At 44.8% G+C, this 14,879-nt stretch overlaps 1 protein-coding gene across 4 annotated transcripts in view; it reads right to left on the bottom strand.

Annotated features, from left to right (window-relative positions):
• Positions 1 to 14,879, bottom strand: part of LOC119952435 (oligophrenin-1-like) — a 205,463-nt gene that overhangs the window by 175,167 nt on the left and 15,417 nt on the right. The window lies entirely within an intron of this gene.

The raw sequence follows: 14,879 nt of genomic DNA, 5'->3' as shown, positions 1-14,879 counted from the left end.
ATCAAAAGGTTAACGCTGTTATAATCCTAGACCTAACGCCCAGGGGTTTGGTAAGATCCAATCTTAGGGACCAATAATGTTTTGCTTAACTTAGACAAAGTTTTGAGGTTCAAGGTGCTTACTCAGAGAATAAAGCCACAAGATTCCATGGGTATTAAACAAACAAAACTAAATGTTACTATACAAGGTCGGGAAGATACAACAATCTACAATCTCTTATATGCTAACAGTCAGGGTTAACAGGAGATGTGTGTGAATTAAGAGGAAAATTGTGGTTGAACACACAACACTGCACAATGAATAGTAAATGCGACAAAACCAATCACCCAAATTTCTCAGCATCCCACCCAGGTGTCATTAACTACTTTGAGTCAATCAAGCTCCTTGAAACTGTCCCCCTCACAGGGGACTCCAAACTTTTCACTTTCGAAGATCAAGCCTCAGAATTCCCTCAAAGCCATTCCAAATCAGACTCCTTCCATGACTACACACCGCCCAGGGTTCCAAAGTCATCTCCGGAGACTCAGTTCCCTTGGATTTCCGTGTCTGCACTCCAGCCTCTACCTCCTGGTGCAATTTCAGCTCTTTAATTGCCGGCTAGTTTCACTGGGCTGGCACTGCCCCTGGATTTCACCCAGCTCCAATCTCCTCAAATAAACCAAGCTACAAACATCTCCCAGAGTTTCTCCTTGAGCTCTAACCCTTTCCAGCATAAAACCAGTGACCTTCTGCCACCTTCTTATCTTTCTAGCTGTTAGTCGAACACCTTCAAGTGCTTTAGTTGCATTTAATCCATTTTCTAAGCTTCCCAGAATTAAAAATAACCTCTAAAATATTACTGTGAATCATGAACTAGATATTTATGACAACACACTTGCACTCCCTGGATGCGTTGCTGAAGTTTATGGAGAAACGTGCTGTACTTTTCTTTGTTCTTTCAGACAGCGGATGTGTGGAAGATTTTAGTTTAGACGGGCAGCGTGGTCGGCGCAGGCTTGGAGGGCCGAAGGGCCTGTTCCTGTGCTGTACTTTTCTTTGTTCTTTGTTGAGAAGGGGGGGGGGGGGGGGGGGGTATAACTTCTTCTTGCCCTTTCTGACCCATAGGTAGTCATTTTAATCAATTTCACTAGGTGGGAAACCGGCAGGGTTGGGTGGAACATGAATTTTACACTCTTACCGACATTACAGTCCATTGATTTCAATGGGACATAAAACCGGGCAGGCGGTAAAACCGGTGATGCCTCCACCAACAGTTGGGGTTTTCGGTGGCCAACAAATCCTGAGCTGGGACTAGAATTCGAGGCATTCTGGTTCAGACACAGGAGTGTGTTACCACAAGGAAAGAATCAGCCACTGGCGCAGGCAATGCCGCGCTGTCCGCCAACCCAGATAAATGGGGCGGGGTGGCAGCAGCTCGGGTATCTAGTTTTAAAACCACCCACCAAATCTCCAATACCAAGCATTGAGGGGACTCCAGGTAACATGAGAAAAACCGGCAGAGAAAAAGAGAAAGTTAAAACTGGTGTTGCGTGCAGCCTTGTTAACTTCCCAACAAGCAGATAAGGTTAACGTTGTCTGCAAATTAATCGGCAATTAATCGGAGATAAGCAAACTCAGAATAGGGCATAACTAAAATTTAGCAACTTCCTGATCTACCAAGTAAATAGTCAGGGAAAAAAAACACACAATGTGGCACTTGAACCACAGATTTACAGAACAGTCAGATAGCTTTCATTGTGCTTCTGCTGAAAGTTAAAAGGGATGTTGCAGTTGGCGGTTAAGTGGTGCCCAAAATCTACTAGCAGCTGCTTTTCAGTTCAATAAATTTCACATCACACTAAAAACAACGCAAGGTGTTTTACAGAAGCTAGGGAAGAAGGGTGCCCCTCAAACCAAAGAGTTAACATCACAGTACAATATAGGTGACTGCAAAAAAAAACATATTGAAGTGTTTAACAAGAAGAAACAATACTGACCAAAGATGGCTACCACAAGTTATGTATTATTTTAAAACTTGGGATGGGGGTGTGGCAGGGCAGGCCAGTATTTATTGCCCATTCGTAATTGTCCTTCAACTAAATGGCGTGCCAAGCCATTTCAGAAAGCATTTAAGATTCAACCACATTGCTGTGGATCTGGAGTCACATGTAGGCCAGACAAGGTAAGCATGGCAGATAGCATTCCTTAAAACATCAGTGAACCAGATAGGTTTTTACAAAAATCAATGAATGGTTATTGGACTTTAAATCCTGATTTTTATTAAATTAAATTTCACCATCTTCCATGGTGGGATTTAAACCCAGTCCTTGGAGCATTTACTAGTCCTGTGATAATACCCCTGAGCTACCACCTCCCGTTGTAAGCTGTAAATTGTCCAGTCCATCACACGAAATTGCCTCCCATTCATTGACTCGGTCTACATCTCCAGCTGCTTTGGGAAAGCGGACAACATGGTAGCATGGTGGTTAGCATAAATGCTTCACAGCTCCAGGGTCCCAGGTTCGATTCCCGGCTGGGTCACTGTCTGTGCGGAGTCTGCACGTCCTCCCCGTGTGTGCGTGGGTTTCCTCCGGGTGCTCCGGTTTCCTCCCACAGTCCAAAGATGTGCGGGTTAGGTGGATTGGCCATGCTAAATTGCCCGTAGTGTCCTAAAAAGTAAGGTTAAGGGGGGGGTTGTTGGGTTACGGGTATAGGGTGGATACATGGGTTTGAGTAGGGTGATCATTCCTCGGCACAACATTGAGGGCCGAAGGGCCTGTTCTGTGCTGTACTGTTCTAAGTTCTAAGAATAATCAAAGATCCCTCCCACCCGGGTTATTCTCTCCTCCAACCTCTATCGGGCAGGAGATACAAAGTTCTGATAACATGCACTTACAGGTTCAAAAACAGCTTCTTCCCCACTGTTACCAGATTCCTGAATGACCCTCTTATGGACTGAACTCATCTCTCCACACATCTTCTCTACTGAATAGTACGACACTGTATGCTTCATCTATGTACTTACATTGTGCATTTATCCTATGTTTTTTCAGGTATGGAACGAACGTCTGGAATGTATGCAGAATACTTTTCACTGTATCTCGGTACTTTTGACAATAAATCAAATCAAATTTGACCACTTTTCTGGAAAGTTCCGACAGAGCTTGCACTGCAATCCTGCCCCGACATGTTTAATTAGATTTTCCACCAAAAGGAGTGTTAAGGTCCACTTCAGCAAGGGACTATTGAAAGGATGCACATTAAAAATGAAAATGTGCTGGACTTCAATAAACTGTAATTCAATAAAGACACCAGCAGACACGCAAATTACCTGTGGAAAATGGAATACTCTCATCTCCTGTTGGTTTTTATTATCTTGAAATTGTAAGGATCCTTCCTGTTGATTTTTTTTCCCCCCATTCTTTATGTTTGCTGTTATCATTTTGATTCATGGATGCTGAATGGACATATAACTTTAAGTCAAGCAGAAGAAGGGAATTCTAAATTTGCAATAGAGTAGCACTGGACAACAGAACTCGTACTTCGTGGCACGTGAGAGATGGGTGGGTCACAGTTCGATTGGTTGCCTGGTGGCCAGTGAATTGGCCAAAAGACCATATTCTGCCTGGTAACAGGTGATTAGATCCTGCCTGAGTGGGATGATTTCCAGACACCTAAGGAGAGCAGAATTTTAATCCTGAACACTCAGGGGAAAGGACCTGCTCTCTCTCACTCATGTTTTCTCCATAGAAGCTGCTGTATTTCTGAAACTGCAAAGACCTGAATAAATCTACAGACTGGAAAGCAGAAATCTCGACTGGAATGCCTGATCTGAAGGAAGGGCACTAGAAAAAAAACCATCCAAAGCAAATATTCTTATCTTTTGACTTTCATCCTTATTATGTTCACCCCTCTATGATAGATAGATGGATAAATAGAGAGCATTGGGAGGGGGGGGGGGGGGGGGGGGGGGATGGAATTAGGAATTAGATAATAGTTAAACAGTTGTGTTTGCTGAATATTTCATTATAGTTCTTGTTATAAATAACAAATAATTGTGTTTAAAATTTCAAACCTGGGGCTGGATAATCTGTGGTTGTATGTCTATGATAATATGTCCCCATGCCAGCGTCAAAACTGTGAACTTTCACGCCGGAAAGACTGGCATGAAAGGGCCACCTATTTCTAGCCCTGCAGGGGGCCTAGCAGGGACACAGCGTAGATCTAGCATCTTTTGCTGCAGCTATGGGGCCCCCGCACTTCCGGCTCGGAGGCCGCTCATGCTGTGCCCCTTGGCGGACTCAGACCGCGGAGCTGAACCCTGAAAATAGACCTTCCAATCGGCCGCACACCCGACGCTGACCACCCGCACAAACACTGCCCTCCAATCGGCCCGCCCCCGACCAGGGCAGTCGCGGACTGAGTCCGCAGTCGCCATGCTAGTTTCCCGATCCATGCCGTCGGAACTTCAGCCAGTCTGGGGGGTTGGGGTGAAGCGGGCCTCCAGCAATGGCCCCAGGTAGGTGTGAGGCGGCAGGCCCACAGAAACGGGGTACCGGCGCCGGTCCAGAGTCCATGCGGGGAAATGGATTCTCCTCCGCCCTGGCCGCGATTCCGCCGTCGGTGTGCGGAGAATCCAGCCCCTGCCGACTGTAATTATTGAGCAGCCAAAGACTTCAGGTATTTTTATTCTAAGAATTACTGTTAATTCAATTGTGCTGCAACTTCAGGTCAAGGGTGGCTGGAATTGACCACGTCCTAGCCCAGGGCGTCATATGTGTCAAACGTTTCAGAGATGAAACATCAAAATGTGATCACTTGATTTACAATGACTACAGCAGACATGGAATTCAAATCCCTTTCAGATACAGATTTCAAGTGATTTGCAAAAGAAGCAAATGTGAGGTGAGCAAAACCTTTTACCACACAGCGAGTGGTTTGGATCTGGAATGCACTACCTGGGGCCAAGATTCAATCGAGACATTCAAGAGGGCATTAGATGATGAGAATATCAGCAATGCACAAGGCTTATCCAGAATCAAACAGGAGAATAGTGCCAAGTCGTAATGCTCATTTGAAGAGCCAATGCAGACACAATGAGCTGAATACCTTCCAGACATGCTGTTAGGTAATTTGGAATTTCGGAATTCTCCCTCTGTGTACCCGAACAGGTGCCGGAATGTGGTGACTAGGGGCTTTTCACAGTAACTTCATTGCAGTGGTAATGTAAGCCTACTTGTGACAATAAAGATTATTCTTATTCTGCACCATATAATTTCTGTGATCCAGTTTAGGGACACTGTAGAATTATTCATTTTTAATTTAACAACAAGACTAGGAAAACAGCCACAGCCCATGGTGCAAAAATGCTAAAGGTTTAAAAGGAACTTGAATTTACAAAGCACCATCGATGCATTAAGCTTCTTCACAGAGTTAAAATTCTTAAAGGATGCCAAAGCACTCCTGCAGGAGCAAAGTACTCCTGCCGCTTTCTTTGATTATAACAATTCAGAGTCATTTGGGGATTTAACGGATTTATACTGCCGACAACCTGTACAAACTGCCAAGTTCAGACTGGCTTTACAACAATCTAAAATTGTTTAGGATCTCTGCCTGATCAGAAAAAGCTTAGGAAAGGGTTAAAAGTCTGCATCACTGTAGGTTCTTTCTAGGTTTAATCGCATCCTTGCAGGCTTCCCATTGTGATTGCATCTGCTCCTCTCCTCCGCATCCTCCTTGTTTCAATTGGTCTGCTTCCAGATTAAAATGGACTGGACCACAGAGGAAAATGTATTTAGAGGCCAAGGGGCCAGGTCATTGGGAAAGGTTTTCCACCAGTTGCTGATAAACAAGACAATGGTTGGTGCTGTATTCTAAGCGCCTGTAACTTTTTACAAGACTTTTTCAACTTCCATTAACTTTCTCTTTAATATTATACATTTTACCAAAGAGCAATTTGTTCAAAGACCAATCTACATGTGACACACAAGGGCCACACGGGGTTACTGTTTCCACTCCTTGTCTGCAAGCACGAGGCCCCAAACTACAAAAGCCTCTTTTCATTTTCTCCCCTGCAGATTTCTTTAATTAAAACAGAATTTTATGAATAGGTTTTGGCTGCAGACCCAAGATACTGGATTTGGGTCAAGGGACAATTTAAACTAATTATTCAGCATCAACAACAGTGCCGATATTGAACTTGTGCTGGTGGCTGTTGCTTGGGGGCACATTTGACAGCAATTTTGGCATCATCATGAATGGCCAAACTTTGCAATTGGTTTTAAACAAAATGGCTCTCTCAATAGTAGGCTTTGATGCTGCCCACATTTGAATAATTTACCGATGCTCGCTGCCTTATCTCAGGCGCAGAACGGTCAATGGAGTGAGATGTCAGGACGCAGCCAGAACTAAAGGGACCATGTCCAAACACCATCAGTGCCCTTAGCAGAAATAGGGAGGAAAATGACATTCATAGATGTTCAACCACATTCAGTCTGCTGAGCTAGGAGCCAGGCTGTGTGCGCACAATCCAGAAGCAGAAGTTACCACACGGTTACACCAGCAGAGACTGTGGCAGAAGACCTGCTATAAGACAGGCATAGTAATCCCCAAACCACTTCCCATACCAAATTCTCAACAATTGCGCATGGCAAGAGATCTGTAATTAGTATGTAACTATAACAGCAGCAACCCTTCCTTTAAACACCCTTGTATTACTGATTGTACTACGGTTGACATGGGCAGAATGGTGCCAATTTTCCTTTGCTGCCAGGAAATTACCATTTTGCAGGCAAAAACAATCAGCAAAATGTGGTGGGTCCCTCATAGCTGGGTCTCTGCTCTTTTATGTTGCATTTGATTTACAGGGGTACTGCGTGGAGCTAAGTTGGGCCTGCGCCTGCAATAGACATAGGCCAAATCATTTCATTTCAATGGGATAAAAGGGAGCACATCCCAGTCTCCTGCCAAAGAAACTAGGCATCGACAGCAGGACCCCTGTGGAGCCGAGAGAGAGAGAGAGAGAGAGAGAGAAACTTGAACAGGCCTGAAGGTAGTTTTTTTTTTTAATTTTAGCCTCACTATGACCTTGGATCCTCTGCAGAAGCCAAAACAACGGCACTCGCCCCAGCTGGAGGCCAGAGAGACAGCTGCAAGATGTAATCAAGTCCCGTCCTTGCCACCTCAGCTAGTGTTCGGCTCTGCCTAGGTTGGGCTTGGAGCGTCTCGAGGAACATGTTAATGAAATGGAAAAAATACTTTGACTAGTAATAGAATTAATTAAGATTAGATTAAATTAACAATTAATAAATTAATATAATACACTACACTCTGAGCTGGTCACTTCTAACCTCTCGCTGCAATACACACACGCACACACACACTAAGAAAGAGCGGGAAACTCCTTATCTAGTTCCTGTTAGTGTAGCCATCTAGTGATCATCTGACTGTACTGACTGCACATTAACTAATCATGTATTAACATATACAGAGATCACTACAGGAACAAGCACAGTGCATCCCAGAGTGAAGGGCACTGCTGACACAGGTATACCTCCTTTTGGATGCATTGTGACTGCCCAGTGATCAGCCAGGAAAATTTGTCTCAATAGCTCAGTGACAATCAAAGGGTTCTCTCAGTAATCAGCAGGTCACCATCAAACAAAAGAATAAACCCTTCAGTATACAAGAAGTGTGCTCTGTTCAGAGCTGGTTTGTTTAGAGAGAGGGTGCGATCCCGCTCATGGTAAACGACAAGTTCGTATTTGCATTAGTGCAGGAAGGAATTCAATCAAAGTTTACAGGATTTTAAAGGAGGACAGGGATATCTACATCATGTATATTTTCCATTCATCATCTCTGATATTATTAGGTAAAATATCCACTTTACAATTATGTCATGTAACACTTGTAGTTTATGTTTAGGTTCAACATAGTGAGCCGGGATCTCATAGAAGCTTATGGTAGCACAAGTGGATAGCACTGTGGCTTCACAGCGCCAGGATCCCAGGTTCTATTCCCTGCTGGGTCACTGTCAGTGCGGAATCTGCACATTCCCCCTGTGTCTGCGTGGGTTTCCTCCGGGTGCTCCGGTTTCCTCCCACAGTCCAAAGACGTGCAGGTTAGGTGGATTGGCCATCATAAATTGCCCTTAGTGATCAAAAAGTTTAGGCGAGGTTATTGGGTTACAGGGATAGGGTGGAAGTGAGGGTTTAAGTGGGTCGGTGCAGACTCGATGGGCTGAATGGCCTCCTTCTGCACTGTATGTTCTAACAAATTCTGACAGGATAGATTCAGAAAGAATGTTCCCGATGGTGGGGGAGTCCAGAACTCGGGGGCATAGTTTGAGGACTGAGGTGAGGAGAAATTTATTTACCCAGAGTGGTGAATCTGTGGAATTCGCTCCAACAAAATTAGATATCGCTCTTAGGGGTAAAGGCATATGGGGGGGGGGGGGGGGGGGGGGGGGGAGAAGAGAGGTGGAATCAATGTATTGAATTTCTTTTGTCTAAATTTAAAGTACCCAATTATTTTTTTCCAATTAAGGGGAAATTTAGTGCGGCTAATCCACCTACCCGGCACATTTTCGGATGGGGGGGGAGAGAAAGAGAGAGAGAGAGAGAGAGAGAGAGAGAGAGAAAAGAGAGAGAGAAAAAAAAAGAGAGAGAGAAAAAAAGAGAGAGAAAGAGAGAGAGGAGAAAGAAAGGGAGAGAAAAAGAGAGAGAAAAAAGGGAGAGAGGAGAGACACGTAGACATCAGACATTGGGAGAATGTGCAAACTCCACACGGGGCCGGGATCAAACTCGGGTCCTCAGCACTTTGAGGCAGCAGTGCTAACCATTGTGCCTCTTGTGAAATATTTAGTTTCCAGATTATTTGGTCTTGAATCTGAACTGCAGCCTAATTGAAACTTGGAACATTTGAATGCACCAGGGAAATGCTCCACACATTTACATTTTGGGTGTTCGACAAAGCTTCCATTTTGTTTGAATAATATGGTTGCATCTGAAGTGATTGAAACCGCTCTGCAATTCTAACGGCCAGAATGAAGACATTGATTGTCAAATATAAACTTCAGCTTTGGAACAACAAATGGTGACATATAATGTAGGAATCGCAATACAATGAATGCCTTTTAATGGGCGGAACTTAATGAGGCATTAACTGCAACTCAAACTTCAACCACTTCAGAATACATAACCTGCATATAGAGATGTGGCAGGGCTTGTGGTTAATTATCTGCGGTGTTGCTTATTATGAACTGCAGAACGGCACTGTAAGCTGGTCAGTTGCATATCTACTGGAGAATAGCCAAACACCACAGTCTGCACCTCCCACAACCCACCCACTTAGAAAATACACAAACACCCATCACTCCTCACACCCTAATGTTAGCTCCACAAAGCTCCCCCCGCCCCCCCCTCCCCACCTCTACAGACCAAACCCCAGAAACCTCCCTCCACCACCTCTAGACTCAGAGAAACAAAAAGGGAGAACTGAATCAACAGATGAAGCATAAAACTCGTCTCTGGCTCAAGGGACACGATTAGGACTCCAGATGAAAACTGCAGAGATCGTCTTGACAACTTTAACTCTTTTGCTATCAGTTTGATCTTTATGTATTGGTTACATTAGAAATGTTATTGATACATTCCAGAAGCTAACGCCACCAAAATCACTAGCTTTTGAGGGATTCATTTAATGCTGGGTTCTGTTTTATAGCTTTTCCCTGCTTTTTTAAATGAAATTCATGTAGTCTTTTCTTTTTGTTTTAAAAAAAGCCTTTTTATTCAAATTTACAACATTTTCCGTTTTATAATAACAAGAAACATACCCATCATATATTAAAGTTCCAACACAAGATAGTCTCCTCCCCCATCCCCTGCCCCTCCCCCCTCAAAGGTCGACAGTACTCAGCTCTCCAAAAAGCGAAATGAACAAACGCAACTCTTGTGGAACCCACCATTGCTCCCCCCTCACCCCCACTTCTCCAGTGCTAAGATCTCCGTTAGGTCCCCCAGCCACGCCGAAGAACAGGCTGACCTGCACCCCAACAGAACCCGCCTGCGAGCAATCAGCGAGGCTAAAGCATCTGCTCCACACCGGTCTGCAACTCTGGCTAGTCCGACACCCCAAACATTGCCCCCAGGAGACCGAGCTACATGTCTACATGCAAGACCACTGAAACGGGTGCTGAAAAATAACCTCCAAAACCTTTCCATCTTCGGGCAAGACACGAACATATGTACATGGTTAGCAGGGCCCATCCCACACCGCTCACTACCCCCTCAGACACCCTGCTCATCCTTGGCTCCGTCAGGTGTGCCCTGCGCACCACCTTGAGCTTATCAGCCCCAACCGCCCACACAAGTTGAGGCATTCGTCCTTCCCAGCACCTCACACCACAATCCCTCCTCTAATACCATATTCATGCAGTATTTTAAATGTTATTTACAACATGCATCACTATGGCCCAATCAAGATGCTTCATTGGTGTTAGTAAAATGGTCAGAATCACAGCAGGAGACATATGGAGGGACAACAAATAGCTCGATCAAATAGGTAGGCCTGTAAAAGAAGACGGGGTCTGGGGAGGCAATGAGGATTAAGCAGGTGATGGAGTAAAAAGAAAGGGATGCACAAGAGGTTGGAGTCAGAGGCCATGGGGAGGTTAGAGGAAATAAGGAGATAATGTATTTAAACAAACCAGGTATGGCAGCATGGTAATTATGTTACTTGACTACTGATAATAATAATACATTTTCTTATTGTCACAAGTAGGCTTACACTAACACTGCCATGAAATTACTGTGAAAACCCCGAAGTCGACACATTCCGGCACCTGTTCGGGTACACAGAGAGAGAATTCAGAATGTCCAATTCACCTAACAAGCACATCTTTCGGAACATGTGGGAGGAAACCGGAGCATCCGGAGGAAACCCACGCAGACACAGGGAGAATGTGCAGACTCCGCACAGACAGGGACCCTGGCGCTGTGAAGCAACAGTGCAAACCACTGTGCTACCACGCTGTCCTCATCAAACCTCATCACAGCAGGTGGGAAAAATGTTCAATTCATTAAATAAAAAGCTAGTGTGCGATGGGCAGAGCGAAGCAATACCACAGCAAACGCATTAGGTGAAAGATCTGTAATCCTACATGTGGCAGACAATTGAACAACTAACTGAGGCAACAGCTCCATGGGCATCCCCATCCTCAATGGGAGAGGCCAGTGTAAAGGACAAACATTTGCAGCTATCTTCCGCTGGAGGTGTCAAATGAATGATCCATCTCTGCTTCCAAAAACCGCCACTATCACAGATACCAGTCTTCAGTAACAAGAAATGGTTCAGCACACTAGATACCGAAATGGCTTTGGACTCAGACAGCATCCTTGGCTATGGTGCTGGAGGCTTAGATTCACCTCTAGCCAAGCTGTTCAGTATAGCTGCAGTGAAAGCAGCTACCCAACAAAGTGGAATGTTCTGCCCATAAAAAGCAGGACAAATTCAATTCAACCAAACAGTGCCCCTTCAGCTTACTCTCAATCATCAGCAAAGTGTCAGAATGCATCATTGACAATACTCACCTACTAGCCGACTTACCAATGCTCATTTTGGATTCCATCACAATCACTAAGTATCATTCCTGCCTTGATCCAAACTTGAACACAAAGGCCGAATTCCAGAGGGGAAATAAATGTGGCAGTTCTTGACATCAATGCAATGCTGCCCTAACACAATTGAAGTCAATGGGAATCAGGAAAAAGATCTCTCCACTAGTTGGAGTCATGCTTAGCTCAAACAAAGAGAGTTGTGGTTGCTGGAGGCCAATCATCTCACCCCCAGGACATTGCTGCAGAGATTCAAGCCAGTGTCATAGGCTCAACCATCTTCAGCTGCTTCATCCATGAATTCCCCTCCATCATCAGATCACAAGTGGGGATGTTTTCAGATGGTTGCATGGTGTTCAGTTCCACTTGCAATTCCTCCGCCAATCAAGTGGTCCACATGCACCAATATGGGCAACATTCGGGCTCGGAGCTGCTAAGTGGCAAGTAACATCCGTACTACCCGATGGCTGGACAATGACCGTCTCCAACAAGAGAAAGCTTAACATCGTCCCACTACATTCAACAGTATTATCAGCACCAAATCTCCCACCACCAACCTGGGAGGGGTGCACCATTGATTAGAGGAATCAGGCGGGTTGCAGAATGATTGGTCGCGCCTTTCCCGCAGTGGTCCTAATCACGGGAGAAGTGTCCAATGGCCACTATCATCTTTTACATTAAGAATGGGCGGCCACTGACTCATTTTAAAGCGGCAGCAGAGAGGAGATCATATACCCTGCACGTACACTTGACATCAAGCATCTTGTACGTGCTTTTGGCGCCTAATCACAGAGCAGAGTTGCTTCCATTTTTCAGCTGCTGGCAAGAGGACTGTGAAAATGGATCATTTTCTTAAAACTAAGAGACAGCCAGAGCCTGAAATAGCAGTGTACCTACTGGACAGAATCTCACAACAGAATTTGCTGGACAGAGCTGTTCAGGAGAGCCGAGGGCAGGACAGAGCAGTGCTAGTGTCAGCTGTATACAGAGCTCCAGGGCCTCTGATTAACAGCCTACAGAAGGAACTTACTCAGGAACAAAGCAGTTTAAAGATGATTTCTTGGAGGTATGGTTTTGTCAATTGTGCCAACACAAATAAGGATGCAAAGCCCGTGTGTTTCATGCAGGGAATAGTACTGGCAAATGTGGAGAAGTTTCAGATTTTGAAAGAGAAGTGCTGCCTTTTGAAGTTGAGATCTCAAGAGTCAGTTATTAGCTTACAGCTGACTCCAAGCTGCTGTAGCTGACCGATGATAGCACATTCAAAATATGCCAAAAGCCTATGAGACGGTCAGTGTTCTGGAGTAACATCTCTCAGGAGTATCCAATGCTGAGCAAAACAAGAATTTTGTTGCTATTGCCTTTCACGATGACATACTTCGCGAGGTTGGATTTTCCATTTTCATAAAAATGAAGATAGCACAAAACGAACTGGCTGAAGTGTGCACCTAATACGCACAGGGCCCTTTCCTGAACCTGATTCATGTGAGATCATGAGGACCAAGCAGGCTCTTCTTTCACATGGTAAGCGAACACGGCATGTGTCGTGAAGGTCAGCCGGCTGGCAAAAATGTGGGTCCCACTACAAGGTGTACCACAGCAACTTACCAAGGCTTCTTCACCTTCCTCACCTGCTTTGGCAGCTACCATCCCGCCAGGTGGAATTGCTGATGTGTCACGACTGGATGACCTCCTATTGGCCCACCAGCACTGGCTATTAATGGACCTGGCAGTTTAAAAGTAGCTGTGGGTGTCTCAGATCCACACAGGGCAGCCTTGGGGAGGTTTCCTGACGTAGGGTCCCAACCTCATAATAAGGTTTGGATGATCTTCAGTCAAATTCAGAATGCAACGGTGCATTCCCCTCATTGTACATGCAAAACTTGGTCAACCATCAGAGCAGTCAAGAAGCAGATTGCAATTAAGTTATTAAAGCTTGCAATATGATGTCAAGCTCTTCTGTGCCCATGGTTACTATCCCATTCTGATAGGCGGAACTGGCAGCGTGCTCAAAAGCAAACAATAATTGCTTGTTCTCAGAAAATGCTAGGAATCTAATTTGAAACATTTAAAAGGCTCACTGTATCGTTGAAACAATCATTTCTGAATATGAGATAAGGTTACCGGAACTCTATTAATTTGCAGTTGGTTGGGAGCCTGGAGAACAAGTTCCTCTCTCTGAAACCTGTCGGCAGGTTTCGGCTTACTTTGTGAAAGACAAATATATCCCGACTGAGCTACAATGGTCAAAACAAGTTGACCAAACGTGACCTGGTGATTGCTGGATTTATCCAGCAGAGTAAAGAACAGGAGATGAACCTGCAACCCGCAAGACCGAAGACTATGAATCTATTAATGCTCCATGGATCTGCCCACGTGCACGTAGCTCAGGCGCACACACCAGAAAAATCCCAGGAATGATCTTTAACCTGAGCCAGCGCAAATATAGGGGCAGGATTAATTTTGAAACAGCAGTTTGTGTTGAAAACCATTAGCTTCTCACCATATTAGCTGTGGTTATTGGAACACTTTTAATTTGTGACAAGTGAAGGTAAAGAACTATTAAATGTCTAACATAGACAAGCAAACATGAATCTCATTTTTATTGACATTACTCGACATTGATCTTTCCAGTGACGGGAGGCCTCTGCTCTGTGATCTACGCTGGCCTCGATGATGCAAAAATATTTCCTTCCAAAACACTTGCTCATCACTCTCCTTCCTCCACATCTTGAGGGCACTGGCATTTTATGGAGAACAGATTGCCACCTTCTGGAACCTTTCCCCAAGTGACAATCAAACACAGCCTGAACTCTACAGTCACCAAGCTAACTGACCAAAACATCGCAGTCAACTCTAATTCAATGCGCACCAACTTCCACTTAGACATACATTCCAATGAGGATCACTGGATAGTGATCAAGTGACCCCTACTGGAAGTGCACACATTTGATTACAAGACATGATTACATTTTAGCGAGATAGTTCAGCAAAAGTGAACCGGAAACTTGACGGGTGGCCCGGTGGTTAGCACTGCTGCCTCACGGCGCCAAGGACCCAAGTTCAATCCCGGTCCCGGGTCACTATCTGTGTGAAGTTTGTACATTCTCCCCTTCTGCATGGGTCTCACACCCACAACCAAAAGGTGTGCAGGGTAGGTGGACTGGCCATGCTAAATAGCCTCTTAAATTGGATAAAAAGGAATTGGGTACTTTAAATTTATAAAAAAACAGGAAACTTGATTTACCAAAGCAGCCAACACTTGCCTACAATGAATCCCCGTTAACT

This window comes from Scyliorhinus canicula, chromosome 17 (assembly GCF_902713615.1).
Source record: "Scyliorhinus canicula chromosome 17, sScyCan1.1, whole genome shotgun sequence".
NCBI classification, from domain to species: domain Eukaryota; kingdom Metazoa; phylum Chordata; class Chondrichthyes; order Carcharhiniformes; family Scyliorhinidae; genus Scyliorhinus; species Scyliorhinus canicula.
The sequence above is the reverse complement of the archived record's forward strand: the minus strand, read 5'-3'. Positions and strand labels throughout refer to the sequence as shown.